The sequence below is a fragment of the Grus americana genome, chromosome 1 (genome assembly GCF_028858705.1).
Source record: "Grus americana isolate bGruAme1 chromosome 1, bGruAme1.mat, whole genome shotgun sequence".
Lineage (NCBI taxonomy): Eukaryota > Metazoa > Chordata > Aves > Gruiformes > Gruidae > Grus > Grus americana.
Genome location: NC_072852.1, coordinates 194,057,528 through 194,069,625, shown reverse-complemented (window position 1 = coordinate 194,069,625; position 12,098 = coordinate 194,057,528).

The following is a 12,098-nucleotide window of genomic DNA, read 5'->3' as shown; positions in this document are numbered from 1 at the left end:
TTGACTATAAAGGTGTGAAGAATGCCATGGTAATCATAAACTCCGGACTTAAAAACAAATTATATAAACTAGAAATTTATGTGGTTGAACCATTATAAAGTAATTCTGTATTCTGTACTATGGTGCTCAAAGGACACTAAATCTGGAATATGTTATTTTCTAACAAAGTCATTTAACCTGTAAAATCCTGCATCTTTAACATACTGCAATAATTTGATTAGTATAAAACCTCAAAGGTTAAAAAATGCCACATGTCATATTAAAATCTCCTCAAATTATTAGAACCCAAAGGTCACCATGTTAGTTGGAGATTTAGAGTTTCACAATTCAGTTTCCTCCCCATTTTGCAGAGGGCTTCTCTTCTGTGCAACAGAAGTCGCTTTTTTCCTAAAGGTTAATCTGCGAGCCTAGGTTTGATTCAGCACTCTCCATGAATTAGCTGCCTTGTAATTCAAGAGCAATATCAATACTGAGCCCTTCTTCACCAGTGATACGCAGGAACGGAGGGACAGCACTGGGCTCTGTGTTCAGTTGTGCTATAAGCTGCATCTTTTCTGTAAATTAATGGGGTTATTGGTATTTGCCAGTACATCTGGAATTCATTCTCTCTTGTTACAGCCCTTCAGTATTTAACATCAGGGCACACCACCTGGGATAAACGTGGAGACTTCTCTAAGCAGGAGAGATGGGTAGGAGCCAACGTGCATTGTTGTATGGGATGTAAACTGGCTCCTACATGTCTGTCTTTCTCCGTTCGCCAAAGAATGACTCTAAACGACTAACTTGGATTAGACTGATCCTGCCTCTTTGTCTTCCCAGCCAATTTTTTCTGCAGCTAGACTCCTGCAGGAAGTTTATGGTCTGCCTTTATTGGGACATCAAGTATTCCCCATACAGATATCCTTCCCCATGGAAAATACCAGTAATTAAAGTCCAGGAAGGAAAGTGCTTGTCGTGGGTAGGAGAAAGAACACAGAAAAGAAATGTTTGCTCAGATACTGGGGTGAGTATAGTCAAGTTAAGGGATCGTTTTTTTTGTGGTTCGTTTGTTTGTTTTTTAACAGAATGGTCTTCCTAGGGGAAAAAAGCACCATTCTGCTAATATAAGAATGTTTTCTAGGAAAGTGCTGATTTTTTGCAAACTTTTAATGGGGAAAATCAAACATTTGGCTTGAAAGATTTTTTTTTTGTTTGTTTCTTTTTGTGGCAATAATATGCTTATATTACATTTTGTATATCTATACATAATTTCATATATGCTTATTTCACTCTGATTCAAATATTGAGGCAAAATAAAAAAATCTGAACAGCACAATTCAAATACAGCATTTTGATTATCTCAGAGCTTTTTGGAGGTCCCACATCAATTTTTTTTTTTTCCCAGAAGCCTGTATTTTCTATGAGATTCTAATGATCCTTTAGTTTCGAGGAAGAATTTTAAAAAGTCTAGTTGACAGAATTGTGTGTGAATAATAAGTCCTTGTTGTCAATCATTCCTAACACTTTACAATATTTAACTTTCCCCTTCTCAGGCGGTGGTTATAGCCAGTGCTCCTAGCGAGCTGTAGTCCATGTATCTGTATGCCTGTTTCCTACTAACTAGCCGTTTTGTCTTTAAGGATAAAGTATGCATAGCTGAGCAGAACTATACAAACACAGGTGCATGCTATAACAGTAAATGCCTTGTTGATTACTTAAATTAAGACCAATTTCAGAACACAGCTGCTTGGTACACTAACACGTCTCCCTTAGCTACTGTTTTTAACAAGATGTGAAACCAGCTCAAGGAGGTTTTTGTCACATCTGCTAGTAAATATTGAGTATGTGATAGAGCAGTTGTATGCAGAATAATGAGAAGTTTTGTTAAAAATATCCAAATTTCACAATGATTATTATGTTTTTTAACAGATGAGGTCTTTGAGCTTGGCTAACAATGAAGTATCAATGTTCAACTTTTTACAACACAAAAACTTGTCCTTGGATTCAGCAGTGGGGATATTTAAGATATATGTGTACTTCCAAATAATAGTCCAAAAGCAAATGATCTGAGGACTGGTAATTTCCAATATAGAAATTACATAGTAGAAAAGAACAGAGCAGGTGTTTTGGGGGTTTTCTTTTGTCAAAATCTGGCGTTTGACATACAGATTCATAAAACGTTAGAAAGGAGGAATGGAGTTATACCTAACTTATACTTAACTTAGCCACCAGGATCTCACTGACCCCGGTTTTTAAAAAGAGCGCCAGGGAGCAATGGGGCTGATGCCCAACCTCCGCACAGGGGAAATGAATGCAAAATACACAAGTAAGAGAATTAGCAGGTATTTTGTATAAGTCATCTATGTCAGAAGCATTGATGTGGCCTCGTTAAGGATAGGTTTTGCTGAAGTTCCTCAGGGGAGACAACAGGAATGTGGATGTGGTAATCTGGTTGACAGACCCCATTCGGAGTTCTGAAAGGTTTTCAACAATTTTTCTTTCACAAAAAAACTTTTAAGGAAACTTTTAAGTCATGAAATAAAAAAGACAGTCCTTGTGTTGCTGATTAATTGTTTGAAACTGAAAGTTTGAGTAAATTGTCGAAGGCAGTGGGGGAGGGAGGTCACTGGTGGATTCCTGTCGAGGTCTGAGTTGGTGCTTGGGCTGTTCAACATATTCGTAAACACGAAGGGATGAGCGATGGCATGACAAAGGTTGCTGATGTTGCAAAATTATTCATAGAAGGATTAAGAACAAGGGCAAGGGCTGCATGTGAAGACTGGCAGAAAGATGTTATGAGACTGGAGAGTAAAATGGCAGGTGAAATTCAGTGTAGATAAATGAAAACAAGGCACAGAGGAAAACCCCCTAACTTTGCATCCAAAATGATGGCCTTTTAGCTGACCATTACCTCTCAAGAGTAAGACCTTGAGGTTATAATAAATATTTCCATGAAAATGTCAGTCTCAGTGCTCAGCAGTGGTCAAACAAGAAAATGCAAATGTTAAGGATCATTAGAAGAAAACAGAGGACAAAACAGAAAATGTCATAATGCCATTGTATGAGTTCATGGTTTGCCCACATCATAAGTATTGCATAAAGCACAGGTCCCTTCATTTTCAAAAGGAGATGTTAGAGATGAAAAAGGTTCTGTGAAGGGCAACAAAAAGTGATTATGGGTATTGAATAACTTCCAAGTGAACACCAACTAAGTAAACCAGAACTCTTCAGTACTGGGAAAGAAGCCGGTACAGGAGGGGATAAAGCGGAGGCATGAAACACCATGAGCCACGTGAAGAGGAGGATAAGGGCTGATATATTCACCGCTTCTTCCAATACAAGTCATAGAGGCATTTAACAGAGATTGTACAAGGCAGGTTAAAAACAAACAAAAAAAGAGATGTATTTCACCCAGTGGGCAGTCAGCCTGTGAACAAAGTACCCGTGGCTGTTGTGGATGCCAAAGCCACAGGGGGAGACTGGACCAGTCCGTGGAAGAGAAATATATTGACAGTTCCTAAAGACCTACCACATCCAGATCAGAGAGTTCCTGAGGTGAACATAAGTGGAGGCTGGGATTATATTAGATAAAGGCATCACTTTATGACAAAGACCCTGTTACCACTGTTTAGTACACTTCCATTGGTTAAAACATATCTTCCATAAAGACATATCTTCTGTCTAGTCTTGATCAGAGTATATCCAGGGAGTGGAAAAATGTCAGTGTCCCAGCAGAGGTGGTACCGTGCCGAAGGTGTGCCAGCGCAGCGGTGCAGGAAATAGAGCAATGCAGGTCTTTGGAGGGAGCACTGGGAGAGAGCAAGAAACAGAGCGGGGGGGGGAAAAAAAAGGTTGTTGGGGGGAAATAAATTATTTAAAAGTTGAGTTGGAGGGTGTGGGACAAAAGGCGTTAGATCTGTTGGAGTGCAAGGGCAGACAGGACTAATTTGTGATTTACAGAGGACTGTTAAATACAGGACTGATGTGAAGACTCCTGTTTTTCAAGCTACTTTTAAGCAGTGTAATGATATCCCATAGTTCTCTCTGAATTTTCCTGTCTTCATCTTCTAGGAAGTTTTCCATTCACCTTTCCTTCACTGGAATAGAGAGACCTTTAATTCATGTTATTCTATTTTTGCTAAGGTACAGCAATAAAGATCAACCTGGGCATGTCTGTTTTGCCTAAAACACATATAACAAGGTCAGAAGCAAGGAGTAGAATTTCCAAAAAGTGTCACTTCTATATTCTTCCAAATATTTTTTACTTTGGGAAAGGAAATAGCTCAACATTTTACACTGGTATATTTGGCAAAACTAAATACTTCTCTTCCACAATACCAAATTAAAATGAAATCTAGAGATCTAAGGACTTCAGTAGGTCTACCTATGTTGATAAAGTAAGTAAAATTTGGTTCATAAAGTGATAGAGAATTACTAGTCTACCTTAATATACTCAATCTACTTTAAAAGCACTAATTTCCCAAACAAGTAAAATCTCTTTTTTTTATCATTCATGTTTACTTAAGATGTATACATTTCACTTCCACGAACTTTATGTTATTACAGTTTTCCCTAAAGACAGTGCTGGATTTTTTTATGGTGGGTAAGAAACATTTCCACTTATGTGAAAAAAGAATCTGTGATTAAATTATCAGAGAAGTTACAGCAGGTATTTGAATACAATAGTCAGGAGGCTTCCCTATTATTTGACATGCAATTAAATGGGCTTATATGCTGAAAAGCAGAAAGGTGACAGCGCTGGGGAATATTGCAAGTCATATTTTTGGCCTTAATTAGTTCAAACTTTATATCTGCTTCTGTGGATTCCCCCCTCCCTTTTAATTACAGAGGCTAAAAATCTCTGCCGTGTCTAGAAGGCAACATAAAGATAGGTGGCAGCAAGGATCCCAAACCTAGGAAAATTGTGCCACCACTGGTAAAATGTCTCAGCAAGTATTTCTTTTTTCTTCTTGCCATAAAAAGCACCTACAAATTAACAAAACATCCTCTGTTGTTTATTCATTTACATCATCAAACGTTTGCTCTGCATACTGTGGAATACATAAAAAGACACAGACTTCTTCAGGACAACTTAAAGACTAATAATAAAGTGGGAAGTTGAGAAGGTAGCAAGAGTATGTGAGTTCAGAGTTTGTGACCGTAGGAAAGCACTGTGTGACCCCAGTGAGGTGCCACCTTAGCCAAAAGGGGCTACAGTCTTCTCCTGGTGGTTGATTTGTAACTGCAGGAGGGGACAAATAGATTTTTCCCCTGCCATTTTACGTCAGTGATTTGCAGTTCAAAGATGGGCACAGCTCTACCGTTGCTGACGGAGGCTGATGTAATCCTTCACCTTTGGCCTTTAAGGACACTTGAGTATTTCAAGGGCCTGAAGGACAACGCTGTTTCTCTGGCAGGTACCTTCATCACTAGCCAATACAGAGCATTGTTTGTCATGAAGTATTATTGAACTGACTAGTAGGTTCATATATATTTCATCTTCCTTCTGATAAGCCTGTATGAAGACCTGCAAAGACCTGGAGCAAGAACGGAACCATCTGGGTGCTGCTGTTTTTACAAATCTGACCATTAGCATTGCAAAGTACAGAAGGTACAGCAACAAAGTACTCTTGAGAGGAAAGTCTTACAAACCTGTGACAAAAAGTAAAGAGGGAGGCAAAAAAAACAAAAGAAAAAAAATTCTTGAAAAGTTCTGGGATTGTGATATCACCTAATATTTGTAAAGTGAAGCAGAAACCTTTTTTTCCTCTACCAGCCATGATGAGACACTGTCTGGGCAAAACATTAATGTCTGCAGATCTCAAGAACGGAAATGGAGACAAAAGTGTAGGGTGAGAAAGATGCTAGAGGAACAAGAGGAAGCATCAGAATGTATTCTTCCAAAAGACACAACCAAACCAGTAATCTACTGGCTTCTTGTGAAATTACTTTCTTCTTTTTAGATTTTAAATATATATATATATATGTAATTAAAGAGTTTGGTACATTTGTAATAGTTTGGTAACGCTTCCTGTTTATTGGTAATAATTGAATCTTGGGTTAATAGCTTTTTCTGTGCTTGCTTATGAACCTTATTCCTTCCAGAAAGAGAAAACATCCACAGCTTAGTTTCACTGTCCTTCTCCATCTCTCTGAGTCTCTGAGGATCTCTCTGAAGAAAAATAGCTTCAGGAATTATCTCCATGTAGTGTAGTCAGCAGTGATATAAGGAAGCACCATTCTAGCTAAGGTACTTGTAAGTATTGCACTCTAATAAGATTAATGAGAGCTTGAATGGCCATATATTCACTGTTCTAAATAATTATGCTTATTTCCCTTGCTGATGTACCCACCTGCCAGTGGTGCTTGGTCGCTTGGCAAGCCAAGAAAATTTGCAATGGTGTCCTTGGTGCCCAGGGCAGCCCTGGGGATGCAGAGAGGCCACCCTGTGAAGCTCACGTGAGGTCTGGAGCCAGCCAGTGTATGAACGTGGAGAGGACACCTGGGTTTGAGTCACTCAGTGACGGTGCTGCTTGTCTTTCACACGTGCTGCTCTTGAAAAGTTAAATCTAAACCCAGAGGTATTGTTGCTAAAATTCCTCTAGAGCATGGGAAAGTCCAAGGGACTAAAAGAGAGGATAAGCTGTACTCTCGTGGCGTAGGTTTGATGATGTTGAGAATGAAAAGAAGACACAGTCACTGAGAGAGCTGAGTTCTGGTTTACTCTAGCAAACTTTGATTTTCCTGTCACTGTTTCACAGTGAGCCCCATCATATTTTCCTTCCCTTTAAAGTTTCAAATTGAGTGATACTGGAAGATGTTCAAGTTTCCTTGGAATTTTTACCTTTTAGAGTTTTGAAGAAAGCCCTGATGTTAAGACTTCTGAGCCCACTAAAAGCTGAAAACACAAAAAGCTTACCAAAAAAAAAAAATAATCAACATTTTAAAAATTAGTGTCTTAGCATTTCTAAGACAATTGCCTCATTTTTAATCCTGAGTCAATGCTTTTGAACACATGGCATTGGCCATAATGATTTCCTCATCTGTAAAATTGGGATAAATATAATTAACTGCCTCAAAGCAATGCTGGAAAGTTAATCACTTGGAAGAACATATGAGATGCAAGTTACTATATGCCTGTAAAGTATTAGTGTTATTAGTTACAATATCTTGGGCAATTAAAATATAAATTTTGCTAAACTCAGGCTTTTAACCAACAACAGAGCATAAAGTACATTTTCGCTTTATATGAAATACCCTGGAGGAAAGCTTAAATCTATATTTACTGTCCAACAGAAGGGATGAGTTGGCTTGTTCAAGGCAAATTGCATTAAGTGTAGAAACCCAACAAAAACATCAATTACTGTGTTAGCCCTTATGCACTCAGCTTGAGGTTGTTCACCAATCATGTGGGAACAATTATCTTTATGGATTATTGATTATATTCAACCCTCAGGCAGCTGTGGGCCTCATAAGGCACTTTGTGGTTGCAAAAAAAGGGTGAATTTTGTAGGCTCTTTCAAGAGCCTTCCTGAATAATTTGAGAATGTATTAATCAACCTCTAGGGTATGTTATCACTAGTAATCAGACTAGATGGATAATTTGATTAATTAGGGATTCTTTTGGACATAAATAGGTACAGTAATAATGTTAGGTAAACTAAAAATATGAGGTATTGACACAAAGGTCTAATTCATGTATATATAAGGAAAGCAAATTGTAAATATGTTGGGACTGGTGCTTGGAAACAGCCATCGTTTTCTCCAGGGATTGCCGGAGGGAAGGAAAGGATGGCACATTTTTCTCCTGATGATTGCCTCAGTGGAGCATACCAGCAGCAGTTTCTTCAGTTACTTCTGAACAACAGAGATTTTTTTTTTTTCTGAGGATGAACTGACTCAAAATAACAAGATTCGAGGCAAAACCCACCAAAGTCGATGGAAACTCTTCACTTTTCAATGCTTCTGTACTGATGTAGGCCTCTCTTTGATTGGCTCCTGTTTTACAGGCAAGTCTTGTGTTTCCAGTTTGCTGCCATTTGGTCTTTAAGGGTCTCACATTCTTTTAGGAAAATAGTATTCTCTGCATACTGATAATACAGCTGTGCTTTGTGTAGCGTGTCCATTGTAAATAAATTAGCGTTATTTTTTTTCTGCCTACCATAGACACTTTTTCCCCTTTAATCTTATATTTTTTTTGTTTTTATTTTTGGTTTTACTCTCTTGGCGTTTTATGCCACTCCAATCCAGAGGAGACAGGATTGTAAATCCTTAATTCAGCAAGTGCTTTCAGGGGGGCTCTGTGGGACAGGACTGCCCAGGAACTCGAGGAATAATATGTCTTCTCAAGTCCTTGACAGTTTAATGTCAATGAAAAGCTCCCTCCAGTTTTTCAGATTGGTGTTTTCCCACTTGCTCCTTAAAGGAGTGTCAAGATGTGCTTGGAACACGTACCGCTGTTCAGAAATGGGCCTGGCTGGGTTTCACTGGTGATGCAGATTTCACTGCCACCTACGCCACCAGGTGAGTTGGAAATAATAAGGACTGAACTGTGGTTTAAGTTGTACCCCTCAAAACCCCTGCCTAACTGCAGGTTGTACACAAGTATCTCTCCATTTCTGCTATTTACAAAAATTCTGATCCTGGAAACATAAACATTATCAGTCATAGTTGAGGCAACCTGTAGCCCAGTGGCTTGTGCACCTCTGAAGACAAGCAAGGGTTCAGAAATTTGTGGTTTGGGCTATGGGCCCAACAAGCACTAGGTAGCCCATACGAATGCAGGTCCCTTCTCTTTCTAGGTGATGAGTCCTGCAAGTGATATATTTACAGAATAAAAAGGCAAAAGTGCATGGACAAAATTTGCGTGCCATTGCGCAGTTGTGTTGCTAAGTACAGGCCTAACAATTAGCAGAATGAAACTGCAGAATGATGAATAACAATAAAGCTAGATTTAGATCTAGAGTCTTAGATTTTTTTAACAAGACTATTTTTGGCTAAGCATGTTTTTGTTAGACAGAAGACCATACCTTGCATATTAGATTTCAGCATTCCTACCTCAGAGAAATTCATATCTGAAAACACATCTGTGGCTCATTCTTAATTAACAGCTACAGAAAATGTAAGCTGAATCCCAAATGTTGTGTAAAGCATATGATCAAAAATATGTGTTTATTTGCAGCCTGTTTAATACTCCTGATATATTGCACCTTGAACCAGAACCTCACCCAGTACATACGAGACCTTATCCATGAGACAAAGGTATCCGACATATTTATGTTCCTGTAATTTCTGGACAACATTTGAAACTGTATTTGCTTCATATTTTTAAGAAAAAAAAAACAGAAAGAATGACAAGTTCTTATATAGTGTAGCTTTATACATTTGCTAGATGTTTATTGCTAATAGAAACATCGAAAACAATATTTTACAAACAACTATCAACAGAGAGAGGAAAATGTTTATGAAGATGGAGATTTAGAGGAAAATGTTCTCCTGTCCTCTGGGAAACTCTTTCCTAAATGTGTGTGAGAGAAGGGACACTTGGGCTTTTTACGTGACTGTCAGCCACGCAGGGTACTTCTTCCGAGATGTGTCACACAGGAGCTTGTTTAAACCAGGGGTTGATATTGCTCCACACAACAGCTGTAAAGCAAAGAAGAAAAATATAGTGTGGGGGGAGAGAAAGAATGAAAAGTGTGTCTGTGCTGAGCAAACCATGACTCTACGGGCAGCCTGAGGTGTTCTTTGGCTGGGGGGATTTTTAAAAGCATATGTTTTCCACGTACCTTTCATGTGAGCTGGTGCAATTTCCTAAATAAATTGATATTTTTGTCCATAAGGTTTGTACTGCTTATGTTTGCCATCTCAGAAGCTGTGCACTTGTCAGACCTGCTGCTTGTTATCTAGCACGTGTTCTCAGACTCCTTGCTTTTGCAGATCTGGATTTGAAGTCTCGCGAAGATGAAGTGTCCTTCGTTATCTCTTTCTTCTTCTTCCCCGTGAAAGTCAGGCTGTTAGCATGTGTGGGGGCAATGCATCTCAACTGCATCCTGCCACAGCCCTGATAAATCCAGCAGCATGTGGCAGTGAAGTGGTTGGCTGACCTCAAAGATAAGTAAGATAAATGCTGTGCACTTTTCCAGTGAAGATCTTCATAAAAATATGAAGTCACTCAGGCTGTGATCTGGGCCTCTTCTTTCGGAGAGCTGCTGTATTTTCCCATCTGCTGTATAAGGCTTATTTGTAAAACTTGTGAGTTTGGGGAAATGAGATAGTAGGTCATGTAGTGTCTATTGCAAAAGCGGTAAGAGCACTGCTAATAGACATTATTGTTACCAGTGGTGGTGAACCTGGCTTGATCTGCCTCTTGTAAGGATGCCAACTGTCCAGAGAAAGCTTAAGGCAGCTCTGAGTAGCACAGGTCTCATTTTGTCCCAAACCCTCCACAGAAAGGAGGGCTGTGTGGTGTTGGACCTGGCACTGCTATGCCAGGACAAAGAAAATAAAGGGAAATCAGCAGCCGGCATACAGCAGCTTCTTCACCAGGCATTGCTGCTTACGCCTGTCAAGCTTATTAAAATTATTCAAATGGGGGAGCAAAGTGCTGAACCCCCCCCTTTTTTTTTTATAAGTCATATGTGGGAGTTGGCTTGCCCTGATAGTGGGTTGTCCACCTAGACATCAGCCCAGGGAAATATAGTGGTACCAGGGCTGAGGCTGCTAGGGAACTTAACCCAAGACTTTGTGTCTTCAGTTTTGGCGGTATAACTCAATATTGAGTGTGGATGCCTGCAAGCCTAGGCTGGTATCAGCTGTACTAGTAAAAGTGATAGCTGGTGTTTATAGAAAAGACAAGTCTGTGGTTGCCCTGGCTTCAAACAGCGTGGCAGAAGAATGAATGTCACCTTTGCCTTCCACTTCTTGACTTGTCCTGTTCTATGCTATGTATCTATGCTACACTAGGCTATCTATGCTGTGCAGTTTATTCTTGGGACACCCCCCACCCCAGCTAACGTACTGTGAATGAGGGTCTGCTGCTTTCTGAATCACAGGGGTAGGGCAACATAGAGAAGACGAAGACCTGCTCTCTTCCATCCACTGTACTGCAGCGGGTAGACAATCTCATTCTCTAAGGCTGCCAGTATTTTCACAGACACTAAGTTTTACATAAGGAGGTGAAGAAAATTAATTAAACTGAAGTAGAGCATTGAAGGTGGGCTGAAGATACATAATTTTGTGTTTGTTACATCTGTTCAGGTGGTGTTTTAAACAAATCATGCCCTCTTTGCCAGATAGATTTTTGGTAAATGCTTTATCTACTGGTCTGTGTAATTTTAACATTTCATTTTGTAACTCACATTGCTATATAATAAAATTATAACAGTGCCTCAGTGAAAAGATGCCAGCTTCTTATTGCAGTGGTTTAAGCTCCAATTCATTTGAAAAAAACCCACCCCTGTTTCAAAATTATATATGATTGATGCCCTTCAGCTACAGAATAGGTAGACACTCATGATTCTCCTCTTTTACTGTTAAATTTATTTGAAATACAAGGTAAAGTACATTAGTTAACCTATTACTTAAAGACCATAAAACTGTCATCTTTCTGGGACTATAGAAAGTGCCTCCAGAATGTGAACAAATGCCTGCTTTTTCCAGCTGTGATATGTGCTTTAATTTTACTGGCCTGTTATTATGCTATCCTGTATGCTAGCTCTTTATACATTCCAGAGACCATGAAATAGTGTAACAGGGTTTGCTTTTTTTCTACTTAGTAAGAGAAATACAACCTCCCAGTCACTCTCTGAGTTGCATATGCATTTGCCAGGCTTGTTTTCCAAAGAAGAAGCTGTCAGAAGCCCACAAAGCCTGTTATTGAGTCATTTATTACATTTGAACTGTGGTTGAGTTTGGAGCCCCTAGCCGAGATCAAGACTCTAGCAATCTAGGCAATGTATAGCCACGCTGTAAGACAGTCTTTACCTAATGATTGGGCAGAGTGGGCAGAAAATACAGCATTTCAGGGGTGTTATACCTCCACTATTGGCTGGCTCTGGGAGGATTCACTGGCAGCTCGTAGCAGGCACTTCCACGCTGATGGTGAGCTGCTCCCTCAC